We start from the raw sequence: 25,214 nt of genomic DNA, 5'->3' as shown, positions 1-25,214 counted from the left end.
AGCACTAAAAAGAAAGGAGCTATCAAGCCATGGAAAGACATGGAGGAAACTTAAATGCATCTTCCTATGTGAAAAGCCTACATACTGTAAGAAGTCTACAGACTGCATGATTCCTACTACAGGACATTCTAAAAAAGGCAAAATTATGGATACAGTAAAAGATCTGTGGTTGCTTGAGGTTTGTGGAGAGGGCACGATGAACACACAAGAGCATAGAGATTTTTAAGGAAGTACAACTACTCTGTGTGATACTATAATGGTAGACACATGTTACTATACATTTGTGAAAACCCACAGAAAATACTACACCAAGAGTGAACTCTAATGTAAACTATGGACTTTGGGTGCTGATTATGTATGTGTCAATGTAGATTCATTGATTGTAATAAAGGTACCACTCCGGTGAGGGATGTTGATAGTGGGGAAAGTTTGGAGGGGTGGGGCAGGAATGTGGGTACTCCGTACTTTGCACTCAGTGTTGCTGTGAACCTGAATGGCTCTAAAAATAAAGTCTATTAAACAAACAGACGACTGCATGAATGAATGGGTGAATGAATGAGTAACTGAAAAAATCTTAGCTAGGTCTCTCATGTCAGTGGTCCCCGTGGCACATAAGGCAAAATCCAAACTCTTTTCTACTGCTGAGGAAGCTCCACATGATCAGGATCCTATTAGCATTTTGCCTCCTTCTCACTAAACTCTGGTGACCCTGACCTCATTTATGGTCCTCAGGCACATCAAGCTCAGCTTTATTTGCTCTTAGAAAATTCTGCCTCTGGATGTCACATGGCTGCCTTCTTCCATCTTTCAGGCCTCATACCTCAAGTGTGACCTCCTGGGAGAAGTCTTCCCTGATCATCAAATCTAAAGTACCCACCCCTCCCCCTGACTATCCGCTTTTAAATAGCTTCCTTCCACCTGTTTTATCTGTTGCACTTAACTACGTGAAATAATCTTAGTTACATATTTCTTTTCTTACTGTCTTACTCACTAGATGGCAAACTCCATCAGAGCCTAGTCTTTATTTGTCTCCTTCACTGCTGTATACCCAGCATTCAGACATATGGCACGTAATAGGCGCTCAATAAATATATGTCGAATGAATAGATAAATGTGATTTACTGCTTTTTATTTTCTTGGATTCTTTCCACATTTCTTTCTTCTCTTTGTCCCCCCTTTCTCCTCAAAATTTAAATCTACATAGTGTCTATATTAATCTCTAATATGGTTTTGTAGGGGCCCCAGATAAGTCACTTTGGCATGAAGATTATTTTGATTTAAAAAGCAATTGAAACCTAGCAGATTCAGTAAAAGCTCTTTACCTCCCCACTAAACTGCCTAAAAAGAATGTAAAGGACCTGTTCCAGGAAGAGAGCTGTCACCACAGAGAACTACATTATGATATAAATTAGGTATGGCAGATAGGGAGAAACTTGGAAAGACCTATTTGACCAAAGTTCTCTATTTCCTACTCTTTCCGAGTGTCCAAACACGCATTTGTTTAAGAAACATTTGCTCTTTTTTATCTTCTTGTGAACTCCATTCTTTTCCTTTAAAGTTCCAGATTCCTTCCCCTTCTCCTTGGTTCAGAACCACGTATATTTTACCTGTCTTTGGAATTTCATGTCCGTGCGGATTCCTCTTAGTATGAAATTAAATTTGATTTTCTCCTGTTAATCTGTCTCATGTCAATTTGATTTTTAGTCTAACTGGAAAGACCCATTAAAGGGAACAGGGAATTCTTATTCCCTGAAAGTTTTATGAAACTCAAATTTTTGCACCTTCTGTGGTGAAAGTGCTAAACCTTTAACAAAAAGGTTTAACTTAGTTTAACTGAAACCAACTTTCAGTTAAGAAACACAAAATCCTTATTACAGATATATAATCTTTTAAAACATCTTTGTGCACAATCTTTACAAATACCTAAGAACATTTTGTATATTTGAGGAAAGGAAAAAAAAAATTTCTATACTCTTCAAAATTCTTCTGGCTGGTCTAAGAATCAAGTTGACATGAAACAGATTCACAGAAAAAAAAAAGAAAACAAAAGTTTAATAACATGTAAACCTTCTGTATACAGGAGAGAGACCCAAGAAAACTCAGCAATTCCCTGAAAAGCCTGAAGCCACCACCTGAAATACTATCTTCAGCCTAGAGACAAAGAAGATGTTGGGGATGGGGAGTCAGTTAAGGAAGGTAACTAGTAAAAGCACAATTAACAATAGGAGAGCTGTTACGTAGGTTTAAGTCCAGTGCCTTCTCCAAACAGTAACAGTTCCTAGAGATTTAGAATCATCCTCGTCCTTCTGAGGGACTCAGGCTTGCAAATAGAGATTTCCCTTATAAATGTAAATGAATCTTACAAAAGGGTAACTTGTACTTGTTTTTCAAAGCTTCTCCTGTGTCTGCTGTTTCTTAGAAATAGTCAGCTTAAAATAACCAACACGCCAAAGAGGCATATTTTAGGGTAGCAACTTTTGCTCTCCTACGATAAAAAGGAGCACAATCTAAGACAGGACAGACTTGTTTTCATTCCACTCTTAAGTAGTAGCTGTCCCCTAAAAATATAACTTTTGGTTAAGGTTAATATAATTTGAAGCACATAGAGTAATGCAAATTGGCTATTTTTTGGTACTAATTGTGTTATTTAGAAAAAGGGTTCACATGTTCCTAGCATGTGCTAGAGACTAGGATATAAAAACAGGACAGCGCCTGTCTGCATGAGGTCTATACTCTGAGGAAGGGATTCCTATGCTAAACTTTCCTTCATAAATAAAAGAGCAGGTATTTTTTCCCTTATCCCTTCCATTTGCATTTATTTACATCTATATCTTCATATAAATTTCCAAAAATCAGTGTACAATTGGATTTCCAGATTTTTTTCAGTATAGCATGCCCTCCCGTCTTTTTTCTCTTTGAGATAATCATGTGATCCCTTAGGAACTTGTTTTCTTTATATGCAAAATTGGAGAAATAGCATTCTTCCTTTCAATTGGAGAATATTTAAAACAACACAATAAGAGCGTTTAGAACAGCAAAAACCAACAGGAAGATACTATAAAAGGCTGAGACAGACATTCTTCCCTTCTTTAGGACAAGTTTCTTGAGAGCTGCTTTTTAATTCAAACAATCCACTGATCTTATTGCCACCTTTTTCTATATCTAATGTTGCTGCTAAATTGTTGTAGAGATTGTTCCTTTACTCACCCATTCAACTGTTGCCAAATTTCCATGCATAAAAATTGTTAGTCTTAAGTTAGCACACAAAAAAAAATCACAGTCTTAAACTAGTATACCTTCCAAACATAAATATGTAAACCAAAAAAAAAAAAAGGTTGAATATTTTCGTTTAAACAGATCTTTAAGTAAACACTCACTTCCGACTTTAGTCCTTGAATATGCTAACATCAGCTGTAATGAAATGCAAATAACTATGTTAATGCAAATGTTAAAGCTACAAATTCAAACATAAAAAAGTCAAGAAATGCAAAAGTTAAGGTTCTCCTAGAAACATTAACTCACTCAAATTGTACATATAGAATATTTCCAATTACATAGAAGACAGCAAAATGCGATCCCTTAATGTACTATATGTACAACCCGAGTAAGTTAATGCTGTTATGAGAACGTTAAATTTTACAACCTCTGACTTTGTTTTAAAACTTACTGCCTGAACATTGCATCATTCCTATCCTTATAATGCTATTTTCCTAAAATAGAAAGAAAACAGAAGAGGAACAAATCTCACATACTTTCCATCAATTTAGGATTCTGCATTTAGACTATATTTTAGTTAATAGATGACACAAATACATGCTTGGACACCTTCTCACATTTTTCCAATTGAAAAATTTCCACTTTGCGTGGATTAATGGGAAGTTACATTGAGATATTCTAAGTTATAGATTTATAGAAATATATAATAAACATGTGTGAAGTTGCATTTGCCTTTATATACGTGTAATATGGAAATTATTCAAATAAAAATTTCACCTACGAAGCAAAACTTTTTATAAAATATAGAATTGGGAGAGAAAACATCAGATGATTTTTTAAAAATGAAATTCCACTCTATTTTAATCCCTGATCTGGAACCACAGTCATTTTTTGTACAGTTTTCCTCAAAGCCATTTTCCCTCTCACTTTTGGAGAAAAGCAGAGTGTTCTGTTTAAATATTTTTGTAAGCTGAAAATAATATATTTCACTATCTCTCTTAAATTTAAATATTCAGTGGTTAAAATGAAACACTTTGTTAGTTGCGTAAGGTTTGATTGGATAAATCTGCCTTAGTTAAATCGTGATGTTGGGAAAACAAGAGAAACAAAAGAAGATCAACAAACGTGCAAGCCAGAAAAAGTCTGCAATCGTGTTGTTTGGAGTGATAATCTCCTGAGTGAGGACAGAGAGGGTTCCTGGGTTTCCTGCAGGGTCTCCTGCTGTCTTCTTTGGTCCTCAGTAAATGAGCCGCCATGTTACCCAGGTCCCATGCAGGAAAGGTGCTTTAATGGATGGGGTCTTTAAATCTGGGAGGGAAGTGCAGGCACAGATGAGCAAAGCCCTCAAAATACACTGTCACTACAGCGTGTGATGTTCTAGATTGATTACTCATTTCTAGCTCTTTGCTGAAAGCCCTTGATTACTGCAATTTTCTACAGTTTTAGTACCCCATTTACAGGTTCTCTTAAAAAATTTGTCAAGCTTTTGAACTCCCAATATGAACCTGCATTTTCTTGTCTTCTGACAACAATTATTCAATCAGACTTCCTTTGTGAAGACTGGGAGATAAATATCTCCACAGTCTGAAAACTATAGTGTCATGCCTGAGCAGCTTGATCTTAGACTTTATGCTACAAATAAATTGCTATGTTCTTAAATAATTACCAGGCAGTTTGCCTACCACCTCCCCTGGCTGTTAAAATGCCTGACATTATCTCCAGCCTTGCAGCAGAAACTCCGGTCCCACCCCAAGCCTGCTGTTTCCTCTTTGCTGGACTTTTCCATCCTCTCCACAAGGACCAGTGGTTAGAATCAGGTGGGGAGACAGGAATTCAAGCTCTCAACAATCCACTTAACCTCTTTGTTCTTTGTCTATGAAATCAGTGTCATCCTATGGCTCTACCTCACAGGGTTTCGAAGAGACTATATTCATCCGTGTTTGTTGATGCTTGGGAAAATCCTCAAACCAGAAATCCCAATTTGTATCATAGATCATATATTAATTTCTTACCTGTTCATTTGTTGTCATCCACCGCCACCCTCGGCCCCAACCTGCTCTTAATGTTTGTGGCACTCTTTCTACAAAATATGCCAGGATCAAAGGGTTAATGCTGTACTGCCTGGAATGGTTCAGGAGTTGCTACGATTTTAAAGGCTTAAATTGATGTTAGAAATGGAGATTTCACAAAATAGAGGCAAACCAAAAAAGAGACAGGGGGGAATTAATAAACAAAGGGGCAAAGGGAAAAAATATTTTCCTCCATTTCTAGTTGGAACTGCTATTTTTTACAGCTAACAGAAATATTTCAACACTTGAAAACCAACAAAATAGCTAGAATTCATAAGTCTGAGAAGGGGAAAAGAAAGCACTTCGCTAAAGTGAAGGAAGTTCAGCGTTTGCAATGTAATTCAAATTGCACTTGTAATTCAGGTCCTGGAATTAACCCACTCAACCAAAGCTTGAAAAGATTTAGATTTACTCAGACTAGCAACAATACAATACTCCCTTACAATTGCACAACCACCCTGTCTTTTGGTGATACATCCAATACACTCTAAATTATAATTCTAAAACTCAGTTTGTTGTGAAAAAAAAAAAAAAAAGATCTGTGCATCATATCAGAGTCTGTCTTGTTGCAATTTAAAAGCAGGAGGGGGACCCACAACCCGTTTTAATCAGACTAGGGTAGTACCTGAGCCCTTCTTATAAACACTTTTTTAAAAATGACTTTGCCACAATTTTTAACTATAGAAAGGTGAATCTGGAATAGAATTCCTGTATTTTCAGCCCATTGACTACAATGAAAAGAGTAGCTTTCAAGGCATTGTGGTGTTCAGGGTACAAGTCAGGTCATCCAAGCTGCCATTTTATTTTTCCAAGGTTGATTCCACGAGGGATATATCTCATCAAAAGTGGGAGGACAAATAGGTTGGGGGAAATGGATTCGTGGCATGCATGTTTAGACTGCCTGTCCATGAAAGTTATTTGAAGCTTTTCCATGCAAGCCATTTAGGAAAACTCAGCCATTTTTACCCTTATCTAGTTTGGCAACAGTTCAAAGCACCCAGGAAAAGTTTTGTTTGTTTGTTTATTTGTTTTTTAAAGGAAAAAAACCAATTGTCTGCCAAGCCTTTTAAAGGGCAGTTCTGAGTTCCTCATTTTTAATCATGGACATTGTCTGACAGTAACAAACAAAATGTAGGTAAACCTTATGATATTTTATAAACAAAAAAAAAGTGTAAAATTTTAGAGCCAGGTCCTAAATGGAACATGAGTTTTTTTCACTTCACCAGCACACAAAAAGAGAGAAAATGTCCCAATATTAGTGAAAACAATCAGGCTGGTACTCACATAACAGACACACCAGTCAAGTTAGAAATGCAGAGGCAGGGGTGCCTGGGTGGCTCAGTCGGTTAAGCGGCCAACTTTGGCTCAGCTCATGATCTCATGGTCCGTGAGTTTGAGCCCCGCGTCGGGCTCTGTGCTGACAGCTCAGAGCCTGGAGCCTGTTTCAGATTCTGTGTCTCCCTCTCTCTGACCCTCCCCCGTTCATGCTCTGTCTCTCTCTGTCTCAAAAATAAATAAACGTTAAAAAAATTTTTTTTAATAAAAAAAAAAGAAATGCAGAGGCAATATTTTGAACTACATATTGCAGGTTTTTGTTTTTTATTTTTTATTTTTAAGAAGAATAGCAAGGCAGCATTTTCAGGATATTCTAAAAAACTGGTATTTGATAGTATAAGATACCTTCACCTTATAAATCAGTTCTTTGCTGGAGAAAAAGACCTCTAATTTTACTTCTTTAATCTTATGCAAAGCAGCATAGTTCCATATTTATTTAGCTTAGTGCTTTCTTTCTATTTAAAACATTTACTAACCAGAGAGACCTCAGTGACATGTAAATTTCATTTTCTATGCCCTGTAGATTAAAATACATCTGTTTCAGCCATCATTCAGGAAAGAAATAATTTTAATAGTTCATTTTATTAAAAAAAGATTTATGTCAGCATTCTGTTATGACAAGAGAAGGCAAGTGGCTTGCACATAATACTAAGAGGTGGCTTTTCTTCTTCCAGAATTTTATCCAAACTGAACAGAACTGAGCCCCTAAAATATGTGACAGGAGCTACGTAACTGCCTCCTGGTATATTGTTGCTGATAGTGATTCCCTGAAAGAGCAGGTAAAGTGTTCTTTGTTGAGTTTAACCTGCGATGGTCTGGTATTTGTATTATCCCATAGTTAAAATAATAGGGCTCATTCCAGTGGGCTTCTCTCCTGCAGTAAGGCAACATATTTAGGGATGCATTTTTTAATCTGGCCTCTAACAAACTTTCTTTGCTTCTACTTCTGTGCAGTGCAGTTTAAAAGCAAATGATGTTTATATAAGAAGTCCAGAATATAGAAACAGAAAGTAGATTAGTGGTTCTCTCTGGCTAATAGTGGAGGGTGGCGGTGGGGGGGGGGGGGGGGGGGGGGTGTAGTTGTTCAGGGAGACAATTGAAGAGTAAAAAGGGAATGACTGCTCATAGGTCCAGGGTTTTTTCTTGAGGTGATGAAAATGTTCTAAAATTGATTGTAGAGATGGTTGTCCAACTCTGTGACTATACTAAAAACCGTTGAATTATACACATTAAGTGGGCGAATCACATGGCACATGGATTATATCCCAATAAAACTGTTATGTTACAAAACAAACAAAAAGGAACCCCATCCCAAGGCCAGGTCCCTGAAAAAAATTAAGTCTTGCTAGGTGGGGAGACAGATGTGTAAACACATAATTAGATCCACAAGTTGATTAATAGGAACCCACAAAAAATAAAATGCTTTCTCAAAGGGTTCTCTGCCTGGGAGACTCCCTTGTAGGAGAGAGGTTGTTTGAACAAAATCTCAATATTAGGGGTGACAGAGGAAGGGTTTTCCTGATGGAAGGAATGGTGTATACAAAAGTGGGAGGGCAAAGAGGCAGGAGAAAGCTTTAGGCTGCTACAAAGATAAGAATATTTGAATTCTAAGGAGTCAGTACCTGAGAAGAGGCTGAGGGTGTCAGAAAAGATTTGTAAAAAGGAATAGCCTGAATGCTTCTATCTTTGTTTAAAGTTACAAAAGGAAGCAAGGGAAAGAATTCACATTCCTAACAGTTGAAGGTTAATGATAAAGGCATCAAATTGTAATTAGGTGCTTATTTTCTTTATTATCTTGTTCTAATTGCATATTCTATACACGAAAATTAGTAGCCTCGGCTTATGTTTATGCGTAGGTATTTGAATAAAGAGTTCTATTTGTCTTCAAATGGATTATTAATACTTAAGTGGGAAAAGCCTGTCAAATTGTTTCTTTCTTTCTCTTGGAAGGTGAACCGCTTACCCACACCCACAGTGAAGTTGGCCACTTGAACCACGAGACCACACATGAAGCACCACAGTCTTCTCCCCAGCAGCATATAAAAAACATAAACAGCCCACCAAGCCCCAGCCTAACATATCCAACGCAACGACCTGATGGCAAATGCTATTTTAACCTTTTAAAATCAACTTCCAAAGGGGCACCTGGGTGGCTCAGTCGGTTAAGCATCCAACTTCGGCTCAGGTCATGATCTCACGGTTTGTGAGTTTGAGTCCCATGTCGGGCTCTGCATTGACAGCAGAGAGCCTGGAGCCTGCTTCGGATTCTGTGTGTGTGTGTCTCTCTCTGTCCCTCCCCTGCTCGTTCGCTCTCTCCCTCTATCTCAAAATTAAACATTAAAAATTTTTTTAAAAATAAAATAAACTTAAAAAGAGAAACAAAATCTGTGAAGAAACGTCTTCTGCAACAGCAAAACTCAAATGACCATGATGATATATGGAAAGAATTTTAACACCCAGACTGGAAAGGGTTGAATGCATGTAGATCACTTCAGTGTGGAGACTTACATACGTCTGGCTCATCTCAGGTCCTGGAGAACACCAGCCCAGGGATGCTGTGAAATACAGAACTATCCTCCACTCCAAAGCCTTTGTTTGGGTCAGAATCTTCCCACTTTCCATCTCCTTTGCCTCCTACTCATATTCTGCTTCTCCACACTGGGAGGAATGAAAAGACGCACATACAGAAGCAGAAGCTCACATACTGTCAAAGGCTGCTCACGAGCCAGTCCTGTGCTAAGAGCATTATTCCTGGTCCCTGTACATGAAGTTTCACTTCTTTTTTTTTTTTTTTTTAAACATTTATTTATTTTTGAGAGATGGAGACAGAGCATGAGCAGGAGAGGGACTGAGAGAGAGGAAGACACAGAATCCAGAGCAGGCTCCAGGCTCTGAGCTGTCAGCACAGAGACCCATGTGGGGCTTGAACCCACGAACTGTGAAATCATGACCTGAGCCCCAGTAGGACGCTTAACCGACTGACTCACCCAGGCACCCCAAAGTTTTACTTCTTGAAAGCAGTTAGCCACCCACGACATGTCTTTGTCATTGGGTACTCATACCAAGCAACTTCTCATTCATCCTTCAGCAGGCCAACAAGATAGGCACAACTATTATGAACACAAATATACAGATAGGGAAAATGAGGCTGAGCTAGACTAAGGAGCTTGTGTGGGATCAGACACATCAAAGTGCAGATCCTGGACTGACGCCCGAGTGCCTCTTGAAGCCCTCTCGAATTCTCAACCACATCACTGTCCTGCTCATTACCCAGAAAGCCCAGGCTTCATGTTGACACAAGTGGGGGAGAGGGGCAATAGGGAGAGGAAGAAACCCCAGTGAGACTAAGAGGCAGAGAGGTAAGAGGCAGCCAGACACTGCAGGCTGCAGGGTGACTGTAGGGGGAACTAGGAAACTAAATGACACTCCTTGCCTGATTTCAACTGGGCACCATCATTCATGCCTATCTCCAAACTTTCAGGACTAGAGAAGCTGGGATTTCTTTGTCTGCTGTGGTTAAAAATTGGCATTGCTTCTCCATTGCTGCCCCTTCCTGTCTGAACAGAGTCTTTTCTTCAACTGATGTCATCATTCCACAAATATTTATTGAGGCCCTACTATGTGCTGAAGTCTCTTCTAGGCGCTAACAATACAACATTGATTTAAAAAAAAAATTTGCTGTGATGTATCTTACTTTCCATGGTGTTAGATAGATCACATGCAAGCAAACAAGAAAATTAATATCTCATCCTCTCAACTGCTCCTGAGTCACGGTCACTACCTAAAACTGTCATGAATTATTGGAAGCTCTGATCAAGGCTCAAGGCTTGAGCTTTAAAAAGGAAATATGCTTTTTAAAAAAGATCTAGAATCAGGAATGCCAGGGTGGCTTAGTTGGTTGAACCTCTGACTCTTGATTTCAGCTCAGGTCATGATCCCAGGGTCATGGGATCAAGCCCTGCATCGGGCTCTGTGCTGACAACACAGAACTTGCTTGGGATTTTCTGTCTCCCTCTCTCTCTGTCCCTTCCCCACTTGCACTATCTCTCTCTCTGTCTCTCAAAATAAATAAATAAACATGTTTTTAAAAAAGATCCAGTCAAATTATAAAATCTGTGCTCAGGAATCTTTGTCGACGATCCCATAACAGGGCTATGATGTTAGAGTCACCTTTAACCATTACATGGATCTATTCGTTTTTAAAAGATGACGGAAGAGCCACTTCTCATGAATTACTAAACCCAGCTCTTCCCATTTACGCACACAGACTCAGACAGTCATCATCTTTCATAGAGTCAAACAGATTACGAAAGCATCATCTGTTTTTGCTTTTCCTTTCAGATCAGTTAGCTTATTGATCTCAAATGGAAGACAATTGATCTATACTTTTTCCCATCATTAGAGCATTTAAATATGCCAGTCTTCTAACAGTTGAGAGGTACTGAACATGCATAACTCAACTTCTAAAAAATTCTTTTCATAGTGAAGCGACAGCCATCCCAGCCCTAAAATGGATGATGTCAGTATTTCAGTAAGTGATATATGACCAACTCTGAGAAAAATTTGATAATTAGAGTGCAGATGTGGAACAAGTTTGTATAAATCGTTTCTCACAAAACAGAATAGAAAAGTCTGTTTATCGTGAGGTAGACAGGATTTATATTCTTTTCTATGTGATAGTCATAAAAAGAATGCTTTTCTAAATGTATAGACAAAGGAGTCTGATGATCTTCTATACAACTATATCTATTGTCAGTAAAGATGAAAGAAAATTAGAATTTACTTAAAAACCAGATTTGCTAAATTTCAGAGCCCACGTAAGTATAAGGTTAAGAAACCTTTTCTTGGTCACTCTCTCTCACCCTCCCCCACCTCACTCTCACTTAAAGGTAAATTTTAATGGAAAATTGCAACTAAGAAAAGATGCCACAAATTCATTTTTCTTACACAGCAAGATGGACGTTTCAAAAAATAAGAGCATATTTTTTGAATGAACAAGGACCTACTCAAGAAGCTGGACTTATATAATGAAAGAGCAAATTCAATGAAATAAGGTTATTAACTTATTAATACTTTAGTAAAAGATTAAAGAGTTGCTTTTGAAATTTTACAAATCAATTACTTGCAGTTAAATTTTAAACCAGTCTTATAGTCAAAATCAAACTTTTTTTTTTATACACTGAGATCAAAATCCAACTGTTCATGTTTAGAACCAATTAAGTTCCATTTTGAAGGCTCAAGAGATATTCTTGCTTTTTTAAATTTAAAGGTGTTTCATTAAATGATACTTTAGGCAGCTTTTCCTATTTTCAATAAGTTACATTTGCTAAAAGCCATTATGAGAACACATTTGTGATAAGAAGACATGTATCTCAATTGAAGGCTCATTTTACTGAACAGATCAGAGAAAAGTCACAACATCTACCCCATAGTTGTATGCTTTTGTTTCTATAAATGTAAATGTCTTTGAAGTAAGTTCTTGAGGGATTTTAGTTAGATGATGACACAATTATTTCTAACCAAATAGACTGAAAAATCTGCAACAACCCTAACTCATAGGCTTTGTGTTTGGGGATCAAAATAAAGTCTAATTTCACTCCATTAAATATTCAAGTACAGTTAGCCAACTTTTTAAACAATAGTTAAAAATGTATTGAACTTCTTTTCTCTGTCAGGTACAATGGTGCACACCTTGCACTTCCTCGCTTAATCTTCACATTTTTATCATCATTTTTCAGCTGAAATACCCTGGGGGGGGGCGGGGGTAGCAAATCACCCCAAGGTCATCCAGCAAGTAAAGGGCAGCACCCAGGTACAAGCAAAGTCACTCTGATTCCACAGACTGCACCGTTGACTATTGACCTATATTCTCCTGTGAGCAAATGGAACTCGCTAATTGTCTTTATTATTGCCTCTTTGTCAAAATAGACCAAATACGAACCTTCTGTTTATCAAAAAACTCACTCCAGACATTCTTATAATTTAGGAAGGAGAGTTAAAATTTATGACGGCCCCCACCAAAGCAATTGACAAAAATGTGAACCGAGGCTGAAATATAGAATTTGCATCTTAAAAGATCATTAAAAAAAAAAAAAAAAAGATGAAGAAGAAGAAGAAGAAGAACAAAGGCTATTAATTTTAAAAGTGGGGGTAATTTTTTAAACACCACCATGATAGCACTTAATTTCTCTTGTTCCTAGCTTTGGGCTAACACAACATACTGTGGTGATATTTGGGGTTTGTGCTTCAGAAATTTCCATGGACACATTAGCTTAGATGGTTTCATTACCCACCCTCATTATTAAGTAGCATTCAATTACTGAGTGTTGTAATGCCAGAGAGAATAAAAGAGAGACAAAATCTCGGTAAGATCTAAGGGTGAAATGGCATTTTTATATTGCTATAAAGATTACTTAACTCTAGTGCGATACTAATGATCATTTCTGTGACTAAAAACATCCCCTTATGATTAATTATGTAAACTCTCATCATTTCAAGCCTAATAAAGACTTTAAAAACATTTTTCATGCATCTTGTATTCCTAGCATATTTTTTTCCATTTACCCACATAAGAATCAACCCTAAGAATTAAAGTAACTATTTTCCATTACATTAAAAGGGGGTATCATGTGGCAGTTCTAGGGTATGTTTATATATATAGATATAAGCACACACACACATACACACACACACACACACAATTCATGTAAATATATGTGGGAGTGTTTAATATAACTTAATCCATATGGGGAGAGAAAAAGGTTGTATTTTTTAAAAATAAATGTTGACTTATATTCATGTTTCTGTAAAAGGCATAATTTCTCATACTGGAAGGAATCTCTCAGTAATCAAATACTTCTAAATCGGATATATTTGAAAACTAGATTATACAATAAAACTCACCTTTGAAAGTTAATCACTGCTTCGTATCATCAATAAAATTGGGGGGAAGGAGTCTATTGTTCAAAAAGAAGGGATTGTCTATGATAGAATATAAGGCAGCTGTTAAATGTGAGATTATACATAAATGCCTAGGAATATATGGAAAGATACAATAGCATTCTGTGAAAATAAAAGTCATAAAGCAGTGTGTACAAAATGACTCCTATTTTTATAAAAAATTTACATATGTACATACTCATAGACCTTTGATTGAAGGGTACACACAAAGCAGGCATTTAACAGTTTATGTCTATGTAGGAGGAATACAGATAGTTTTAAAAAAATTGTTTTGAACCTATCTGCATTTACTAGAATTCTTCTCTTTAGTGAACATGGTTTACTTTTGTTTAAGAGAAAGAAATATAAGGACAAACATGCAAGCAAACGGAAGTATCCTCCCTTGATGAAATGACCACTCTGAATCTGAAATCTGAGACATTGTTTGGCCAACACTTCATCCTCACAAAATTTGGCTCAGGGTTCTACCCAAATGACAAAGCCCCTGCTTCAGCCACAACCAGGCCCGCCAGCCTATTTCTCTGGCCGGACAGGCAGAGTGGAGACAGACCACTGACAGTGAGCCTCTGAGCGTTTGCCTCCTTGGCAGCTCTGGGAGTAGGAGCTGTGACAGGGGCAGGTGAAGGTGGTAAGAAGTGAAGTCCCTACCATTCTTTATTATGCAGCTTTGAAGAAGCTGGAGAGCAGAAGGTAAAGTGGGAGAGCAGAGACAGCCCCTGCCCTCGACTTCACGCGGGTTCAGATGTGCCACCAGTTTGAACGTGGGGTCCTCGAGATTGCTGTGCGGGCCTTCAGCCTGGGTCACCACAGGCATTTCCTCCAGCATGATGCTCACAGTTTACAATTTTCTTTTCTCTCTCTTCCCTGCTTGCCCTCCAACTGGACCCATCTGAAAATACAAGAGCCTCTATCTACGTGGAACAGGAATTTAGTTTTCCGAAATATAGTTCTGGGCACCTTCTGAACAGAGACTGGCAAAAATCCCAAACTGCATGCTTTATTATGTGGGCTTTATTTGTGTTTCTTATGAAATGAGCTGAGACACTCAAACTCATTTCAGATAGCAGCCAAAGCTAAATGGCCACATTGTCCCCAGATAGAAGGTCAATACGTCACAGGCAAGACTGTCCAGCTACTGAGTTTTCTTGAAAACTTAAACATGAGGACAGGCTACTTTACTCACCGTTCTCCGCAAGCTGAGGATTTTTATTCCTGAATGGCATGACTGCCTAGACAAATAGAAGAGAAAGCAAAGGCTTTTACTTAGTATGTCTAGATTCTTCTATGAGGTCAACATGGGATTAAATATAAAAATCACTTTGGAATTTCATTGTGAAAAAAGAAAGACAAAAAGCATTAGCTTTCTTTCACTGCTACAGTTTTTACATATAAAGAGATCGAAACTGCTTACTCTATGGAAATCAAACAGTTGGGTTCACTTGTTGGCTGCTGTAGAGCAATTTCTAGTGAGGATTTCCTCTTTTAATCAGTTATAAAGTATAATGACAGTCTCCACAACCAGCCACACCCTGTGGGGGCAATGGGAATAAACACTGGTAGCTTCTGCCAGAAATAACCACCAGATTAATAGCACACAGCCTGCCTGTCGGGGGCTCTTCACCTCCCTGGGACCCCAGATGAGAAATTAATTAAGCTAATATATTTAAAACTAAATCCATTTTACTCCAAATTACCATCCCCAAAAAGTTCAGCCAAAAAAAATGTGAAATGCCAAAATTGTAAACTTGTATTATGTGTATTCAGACCCTGGGTAAAACAGATTCAAAGAAAGAAAACCTGAGATAAAGAAAACCAGCAAGCGATGATTGACTCAAGATCCCCATCTAGTGACGCTATGCTGAATAGCAGGTTGTTTGTTTGCATTTCTGGTTGGTCTAATGAATTAGGCATTTACGTGTTTCATTGTTCAGAAGTGAGATGTTTCCTCTTATTATGTCTTTTTAAAGAGTATCCTTGGGAACAATTTAGCCCCTTTTCACAATTATGGTGGTTCACTTCTGAGATTGTTCATCTGTTTTCCAGAGTCTGGTCTCTCTAGATTCACCATTGATTCTCTAACTCTTGTGGTACCTGATCAAAGAGGTACTTGACACAAGTTTAAAGGCATCTGAGTAAAACTGCATAGTACATGTTGCATGTAAAAGTACATATGGTAGTCAGACAACATATACCTTATGTCAGGATGTCTATGTGGCCCCTTGTCTATAGTGGTTAAGAGAAGCATAGACCGAATTAAAATAAGTAGTTTCAATGACATGAACCAAAGAAATTCTCCCACATCAGATCCAAAATGTACATACTGCATGAATCCATTATATGAAGTTTAAGAACAGACAAAAACAATCAGTGGTGATAGAAGTCAAAATAGCTGACCTTTGGACGGATTGGGGGTTAGAAGAGGTAACTGGCTTAAACACGGTGCCAGAATGTCTATACCTTCATCTGGATGGTGCTTACATAGGTGTGTGCATATGTAAAATACCCAACTATACATTTATGATCAATGTAATTTAATTCATTTTATACATTTACTATACTCACAATATATCACAGAAATATTTTTATTTATTTATTTATTTTTTTCCAACGTTTTTTTTAATTTTATTTTTGGGACAGAGAGAGACAGAGCATGAACGGGGGAGGGGCAGAGAGAGAGGGAGACACAGAATCGGAAACAGGCTCCAGGCTCTGAGCTATCAGCCCAGAGCCCGACGCGGGGCTCGAACCCACGGACCGCGAGATCGTGACCTGGCTGAAGTCGGACGCTTAACCGACTGCGCCACCCAGGCGCCTCGAAATATTTTTTTTTTAAATGAGGCTCCATACTGTTATTTTATCCTAATCCTGAGAGATAACACAAACAGGATAGCATAATACATCTGAAGTCTAATCAGAGCCAAGACTCACACAGACTTCTTATGGATACTCAGGAACTTAGGTAAGACGCCCACTATCTACCAAACCCAAATATCATTAAGGGTTTGGGATCATGTCATTTCCATAATGCGACTGAAAATTTTAGGACAACCTCTTAGCCCAGATTTTAAGCAAACAAAGAGAATCATATCCATCATTGTTTTCAAAGGCGCAGGGCCCATTTGCTGTGAGGAACTATGAGAACGACTTATGATAGTCACCGCCTAGGACAAAGGGTAGAAATAAGGCAAGGTGGGCACATTTGCCACGTGGCCACCACAAACACATCCTGCCTGTGTCTCTTAGAATGTGTGCTCTTAGAACTTGTAAGACATGGCATGTTAGGGCTGGTAGGAAACTTCGAACGTCCCAGCTCATGTCCATGTTCTCCAGGAAGTTCCAGACGGGGTTGTACACAGTCAGAGTCACATGAATAGTGAGTGACAGAGCTACACCTCCACCCAGTCTTTCTGACTTCTCATCTTTCTCATTCCTAGGGTCCCCAAATCTCCCTAAAGCATGGTAAGGGGAGCACAGTCCAAGGCCTCCAAAAATCTTTACAGCTGCTTTCAGAAATTACTATTTCTGCAAAAAATCCTCATTTTTCTTCCAAACTATTATCTTCTTGCCTTCCTTCATTCCTTCCTCCTTTGATTCTTCCTTCCTTTCTTTATTTCCTCTCAGATTTTCACCTTTCTTTTTTCCTCTCTTTCTCCATGGTATACTTACTTACAACTGGAGTTTTCGTTTCAGTTGGCTTATCAACAGTTAGGGAGCAGTTTGAAATTCAGACCATAGGTTCCCAGATTTTACATCTGAATTACGCTCAAGGGTGATGCTGCCCCTGCTGTCTCTCCCTGACCCAGGAAGGACAGGTTTGTGCCACAAGCAGAGCCAGACAGACATTCAACATTTCATAGGATCAGTTTCCCCAGGCAGTGCGAAAGCAGCTTCAGCATTGACTATCAGGAAGGAGGAAAGACAAAGATCCCGAGATGGAGCGGTTGTTGGTGCTTTATCTTATAAAGCTCTACAATTCTGATCCTAATGAGGTGCTTAGCATTGACCCTACTCCCAGTTTTCAAGCCCCATTTGAAAATGCCTTCTAAATCCAAGACGTCTTTTCCTTCCACAACATGTCTACACCCCAAACCATCGACAAAAGGTCATTTGTAGTCTCATGCGTTCTCAGAAGTCTCTAAGAGTAATGACCCATCAGAACAAAAAAAAATGTTATAATGGTTGGTGCCAAACAATTTTGGAGCAAGTTGAATTTACAAAGCTGCTGGAAAAACAGCATATGACAGATTCACCACCGACAGTATCTTTAATGCAAAGACGTTACTGAACTCCTCCATTGGGCAGAACTTGGATTTTAACTGCCCTGGGAGTTCAGAGAAGAGAGAAAATACAGTGGGGGGAGGGAAAAGCTGAGCAGGGCAAGGAGGGAAGGACCTTGGAGGTCACCTGGTCCAACACCCAGAGCACTTAAATAAATATAAATATGTAATAATTCACGCTTATTCTAAAAAAGTTTGACAGGTAATTCATTTAAGTGAAAAAGGAGAACATAAAATCACTGTAATCATTTTATTGTCACTCCTGCCCTAAAACGCCTATCTTTAATAGTTTGGTGTAGCCAATGAGATACCACCTTACACCAGTCAGAATGGTTAGCAACTAAAGGCAACAACAGAGGTTGGCGAGGATGCAGAGAAAGAGGATCTCTTTTGCATTGCTGGTGGAAATGCAAACTGGTGCAGTCATTCTGGAAAACAGTATAGAGGCTCGTCAAAAAGTTAAAAATAGAACTACCCTATGACCCAGCAATTGTACTACTAGGTATTTATCCAAGGGATACAGGTGTGCTGTTTCAAAGAGGGACATGCACCCCAATGTTCACAGCAGCACTATTGACAACAGCCAAAGTATGGAAAGAGCCCAAATGTCCACTGACAGAAGAATGGATAAAGAAGATGTGGTATATGTATATAATGGAGTATTACTCAACAAACAAAAAGAATGAAATCTTGACATTTGCAACTACGTGGATGGAACTGGAGGGTATTATGCTAAGTGAAATTAGTCAGTCAGAGAAAGACAAATATAGGACTTCACTCATGTGAGGAATTTAAGATACAAAACATAAACATAAGGGAAAGGAAGCAAAAATAATATAAAAACAGGGAGATGGGACAAAACATTAACAGACTCTTAAATACAGGGAACAAACAGGGTTGCTGGAGGGGTTGTGCAGTGGGGGCTAAATGGGTAATGGGCATTAAGGAGGACACTTGCTGGGATGAGCACTGGGTGTTACACACAGGGGATGAATCACTGGAATCTACTCCTGAAATCATTATTGCACTATATGTTAACTAACTTGGATGTAAATTTAAAAAGAAAAAAAAGAGACCTCCAGACTTCTGTCTGCCTACGCATATGCATATTTTTTAATTTTATTGATACTAGTATATATTCCAAGTATACAACATGATGATTTGATATACAGATACATTATAGAATGATTACTGAGACCAAGATAAGGAACACATCCAACACCTCACATGGTTCCTGTGTGGTGAGAACCCGTAAGATCTGTTTTCAACAACCTTCAAGTGTGCAATATTGTTATTAATTTCAGCCATGCCATACATTGGATCCTCAGCTTCTTAGCTCTATGCATATTTTTAATTCATTCATACCTAATATGCTGACTCTAAGTTGGTTTTATTACTTAGCAATATATCTTAAACACCATACTATGCTAATAAATATAAAGCTGCATAGTCATTGCGATGTCCATATCATATCTCCGTATTTGTTTGCATATAGATTGTGGATTGGTACATGTATGCTCTGTAATTTATTTGCTTTACTCTTTATTAATGTGTGTGTGTGGTTTCTAATGTTTCACTGCTATAAACAAACCTGGGATTAGCCTCCTCGTACATAAATGTTTTTGTATCTGTCTGATCCCTCCCTTTGGATAAATTCCTAGAACTGCTGACTCAAAGGGAAAACAGACCATTGACATTTGGATCCATGGTACCAAAGTGCCGTCCTGAAGAAACTGGACAATTTATATTCCTACCAGCTTTCTTCACCAGCACTGGGTATTATCATTTCTTTTCTTATCTTTGCCAATCCGGTCGCCCTAAAACAGTAACTGTTGTTTTAATTTGTGTGTAATTCCTTGGGAATATTTTTCATTTGTAGGCACTTTTGCCAACTGTTCTACCTGCTTCTGACTAGTAAACTGATCTGTATTCATTTTCCCCATGACTTTCTCCCCTCATGCTGGATGAAATGTCTCTGGGGAAATTTCTATTTGATTACAAAGCTAGTGAAGTTGTCTCCAAAGTACCCCCTACTGGTTCTGCTACCCACAACAATGCCAGAAATAACTGTTTGTGTCCTTCCTGCAAATGAAGTCACCTCAAGCTTTGCCAGACTGAGGAACAGAAGGTTTCCCACATCAGAGAAGTGATTCTTGAAGGGTTGTGAAAGAGGAGTGGCCCATCATGGGGCTGGAGTGGCCATCCTTCCACTGCCCCCACTTGTTTCAATGATCACTGAATATTACTTCACAAACTGATGATTTGTTTAAACTGAACTAGATTTTGGCTTTGAGCACGCTTTACAAGGCAGAAACTTAACCTGCCCCTACCTCACTGGGTCTAAATTGAGTTGGGTGAGGAGGGTTGTCTGCAGTATTCAGGGCTGGGGGCAGGAGTGCCTCAGGCCTCAGCCTCTGACACCTACATGTCACCTGTGTAGATGCCCTCCTCTCCATCAGTTATCAGTCCACATAGCACAAAGCTGCCTCCTCCATGCTCCTGGCTGCAAGGATCCTTGAATCTGATGGCCTCTGGTGTCCTGTCTGAGCTACTCTGTTAGGAATACCTACTTACCCAACACTCCAGGCTGCACTCTTGGGGACCCTGCCTCGGGTCCTCTCAGCACAGGACATCATTATACTACCCCATGTCAAGTGGAGGCACAAGAAAGTCTTGTCTGAGGGCACAGGCCATCTCTACTCTCACATTCCTCCAAACAGATAGGAATTTCATGAACACACCTCACCCCCCAGGACGCAGCTTCTTAAAGGCCAGTTTCTGTGGGACCCGCCTACATAGAACCTCTATCCCTCTGATTTGCTGCTGCTCTCTTCCGGGCCCAGCCCTGGGAACATGTATGTATTTTCAGTTTTGCAACCTACGTATCATGCAGTTGTCTAAATATCTTCTTGCCTCCCAGGGCTAAGCTTCCCAAATAAATCCCAAGCATTGACTTCTGCCACCTGATCCAGGGATGAAAATTGCAGATCTAACTGCCAAAAGTGGGAGCAAGGGTCGGAAGGGATAACAAGAGATGGGGAAGGAAGCACTTGTTGTCTCACTAGTAAGAAGAGGTCAACCCATATACGAGAAACAGCACAGGCAAGACGTGGGAATGGGCTGGAGTCTGGGGTCTGGCCTTGATAGAACAGAGGTCTCCACTGTGGTCCTGCAGAATAAAAGTTTGGACAGGTAAGGTGGGGAGAGAACTCGTAGAACACTGGTAAGCAAGCAAGGTGATATTAGCTCAGGGCGACTCACTGACATAAAAGTTCCATTTAACCTGATCACTATTTAAAGGAAACTAGAACATGGTGCTGATGGGCAAAATTCAGGCTTCAAAATTACATAGTCCTATGCTTGAAGGCGGATTCTGCTGCTTATTGTCTGTGATGTTAGATGTCGGCCCAATGGGAAGAATAACAGCTCTTTCATAAATTAGTACTTAACTGCATATGTGAGAACATGTGTAAAGCAGCTAGACTTAAGAGATGCTCCATTCCTCCCTTACTTCCCTTCTCCTTTTCTTATTTTTAGCCTCAACCCTCAGACTAATTCATAACATGCCCTACCCCTACCCAAATTAATCTACTATTAATATTCCATGGGTTACTAGAAATGCATTCATGAATATGTATGAATTGATGCATAAATTTGTATGCTAGTGAATCACTTGTGCTTTGTATCTTCTTCAAGGAACTCTATGCGTTTTAGTATTCAGTAAGATCTATACAAAATATCAATGAAAACACTTTATAAACTGGAAGTAATGTCCAGGTTGGCATTACAAAGTTTCCACAGTATCGTCTATTCTAGGAACAGCTCAAGCCTCCTCACCTCACAGCACTTTCTCCCTCCTTCCAACCCACCACCCAGAAAGCAACACAAGGAGGATCACAGCCAAGGAGGCCATTGGTCAGCAGTGTTGGGGAACAGGGCTTTAGTCAAGTCAAGCAAAGAGGCCAAAGCCCTGGCTATCATGTGAAAAGGTTTTTCTGGGTTGGCTATTTGGAAAATGTCTTTTCCATGGACCCAGTGAGTATCAAAGACTTGAAGAAGCTTCTCTCTGTAGAGATACCCCAACAATGGGAAGACCAAAAGGTGAGGTGATCAACTCTGCTCCAGAGCAAAAGTGCTAACACAGACACTCATATGGTTTACTTTCCCTTCAGGTTCTCTCGTCACCATGAGAGGGATAAGACAAGTTAGGGTGTGGATCCAGGGATAGGAGTTCTGTTTCCAGTCCAATCCACTTAAGCCTGATTAGGCAACTAGTAACAATAACAACAGCAGCAGCAGATTACAAAGTTAGGGAATTATGGATCATGGTTCCAACCAAGGCAGTCTGACCTCTGGTAGCTCCACGGAGCCCGGCCCAGCTCACAGAGCCAGGGACCCAGCATCAAAGGCCTCTGTGCATCCTTGCCTTAAAGCCCCCACAAGAATGTGTAGGTGTGGTAAGAACTGTCTGAGGACTCAGAACACTTGAGCCCAGCCATCTCTTATCCTCCACACCTGAACACGTGACCACTAAACATCACCCCTCCCGCTATTCTGTGGCTTGGCTCGGAGCACAGTGCTACGTTAGAGCAGATTTTGAGAGTCTCTCCTAAGAAAAGAATGTTAGGACTCTCCTTTCACTTCCCTGTCTCCTGAGGAATGCAAATATCCTGATGCGTCTTCACTATAGAAGACACAAGATGGAGGGTTTTCTTGCAAGAGTATTTGTTAGGGCCATGTGGTTTCCCAAAAGGGTTGATGCTCAGCATAGAACATCTCTCAGTCTATGAAAAAAAATGAGTATTTGTGTTATCTCTCTCTATGAACTCTGATCTTTCATGAGGAACTTCAAGAAAAAATTCTTGGCACCTCCCCGTATATAGAAGAAAACAAGCAAGAGAGACCTAATTTATCCCCACTCTACCCTTCCAGGAGTCTCTGGAGTTGGCCATATTTTAAGACAGACTCAACCCATTCCTTCTTTACTTCTCTCTACTCTTTCATCCACAATGACAGCTCAGGCTCAGGCCTCTCAAATTTATAGTATGGAAAACTGTCAGCAGCAGTCAACGCTACAGACTTTCTCATTCTGGTCCGGCAGAAGGGAGGCAGTGTCTCTTCTCAATCATCAAACAAAGACCCTTCTCTGAAATCTGACTGGACCATTGTAGATATTATAATTACTTCTGAACCAGAGGAATATTATATACTGATTGACTTAGGCCTGGGTTAATGCCCATCCTTGAACTAAAAATTCTATCAAGGAGGTGGAATTTTTTGAAAGACAGGCCAATTAAGGCCCATTCCTGAAGACCGGAGTAGGAACAGCTGGGACTGTTCGACCAACTATACATGGTTGTGATGGTGGGGAATGTTTATACCCCAATAAATCTAAGTGTAGTTAGGAGGGGAAAGAGAAGGTGTCAGTACTGGATGGGAGATGAATGAATGCCCACTAAAGTACATAAAGACCTAAAAAAAAATATACCAAAGTTTAGCAGTAGTTATCTCAATGGTAGGATTAAAAATAACTGTTTGATCCTTATATAAAAATGTAATTCGTATGTCATTGGTGAAAAAAAACAGGTTGCTTTTTAAAAAATTTGAATGCAAAGTATTTGTCAAGAGCAAGCCAAATGAACAAATACCCAAAAGAGGAAAATCCTCTAAAGTGCCATACTATGGAGGGACAGCAGTATCACATTCAAATATAGACAGAACATATTTCTTACAGTTTTGCCAATTGGCCAGTTGGAGTGAAGGCATGCTAACCAAGAGGTATGGAAGAAATAGTTTAAGGACCCACAAAAACCAAAGCATCACATAAGGTGAGATTTTTACAGAGTATCGAACTGCAGCCCAACAGCTTGGTAAGACAGTTATCAGTCCAAAACGAGGATGAAATGTAATAAGTTAGCCAACATTTATTAAAATTTACTACATACCAGTGTTTGTATGCCTGATTGTATTTAATAGCCACAAAACAAAAACAAAAACAAAAAACAGTGCTTGGGGGTAATGTTATTATTCCCATTGGATGAAGTGTTGCTGATGTCATGCAGGCATTCCCTAGGCATTCATCATTATCATCCATACCAAAAAGCATCCATACCTCCTGCAAGCACCTGGTCTTTTGCCCCAGGAGAAGACTGCAGGTGTGTGGGACAGGACAGAACTACTATGGAGTTAACAACCTAGGACTAATTGTAAATAATACAGAACAGGGCTTGATAAATAAATACTTATTTTGTACTGAATACTTGATAAATAAGTGCTTGATAAATAAATGGCTTCCTTGCCCTCAGATGGGTTAACTCTGAGGCATGTTCTCCATATCCCAGGGTCAGAGGATCCCAGTAGGATCCAGTCGCAATTGCCCACAATGGTGACCTGCTCGTGGACACACCTATATTGGCTTCTTTTTCCTCCTTGTCTCACTTCCCCACTACCTTTGCTTCCTAGAATCCCAAATACTTCCTAGAATCCCAAATGCTTCCTAGAATCCCAAATATTTACACTCACAGTTTTGTCTCAGGGTCTGCTTCTGAGAGAATTTACTCAAGACACCCATTTATTTATTTTTTAAATATACAATTTATTGTTAAATTGGTTTCCATACAACACCCAGTGCTCGTCCTAGCAGGTGCCCTCCTCAATGCCCATCACCCACTTTCCCCTCTCCCCAAACCCCCATCAACCCTCAGTTTGTTCTCAGTATTTAAGAGTCTTTTATGGTTTGCCTCCTTCCCTCTCTGTAACTTCCCCCCCCTTCCCCTCCTCTCTGGTCTTCTGGTAAGTTTCTCAGGATCCACGTATGAGTGAAAACATATGGTATCTGTCTTTCTCTGCCTGACTTATTTCACTTAGCATAACACTCTCCAGTTCCATCCACGTTGCTACAAATGGCCAGATTTCATTCTTTCTCATTGCCAAGTAGTATCCCATTGTATGTATAAACCACATTTTCTTTATCCATTCATCAGTTGATGGACATTTAGGCTCTTTCCATAATTTGGCTATTGTTGAAAGTGCTGCTATAAACATTGGGGTACAAGTGCCCCTATGCATCAGCACTCCTGTATCCCTGGGGTAAATTCCTAGCAATGCTATTGCTGGATCATAGGGTAGATGTATTTTTAATTTTTTGAGGAACCTCCACACTGTTTTCCAGAGCGGCTGCACCAGTTTGCCTTCCCACCAAAAGTGCAAGAAGGTTCCCATTTCTCCACATCCTCTCCAGCATCTATAGTCTCCTGATTTGTTCACTTTAGCCACTCTGACCGGCGCGAGGTGGTATCTCATTGTGGTTTTGATTTGTATTTCCCTGATGAGGAGCGATGTTGAGCATCTTTTCATG

General features: G+C 39.4%; 1 long non-coding RNA gene across 1 annotated transcript in view; it reads right to left on the bottom strand.

The window, feature by feature from the left end:
* Positions 1-25,214, bottom strand: part of LOC121042838 (uncharacterized) — a 73,777-nt gene that overhangs the window by 10,351 nt on the left and 38,212 nt on the right. The gene's annotated exons all lie outside the window — the stretch shown is intronic.

This window comes from Herpailurus yagouaroundi, unplaced genomic scaffold (genome assembly GCF_014898765.1).
Source record: "Herpailurus yagouaroundi ecotype Mexico unplaced genomic scaffold, PumYag 186, whole genome shotgun sequence".
Taxonomy (NCBI): Eukaryota; Metazoa; Chordata; class Mammalia; order Carnivora; family Felidae; genus Herpailurus; species Herpailurus yagouaroundi.
The sequence above is the reverse complement of the archived record's forward strand: the minus strand, read 5'-3'. Positions and strand labels throughout refer to the sequence as shown.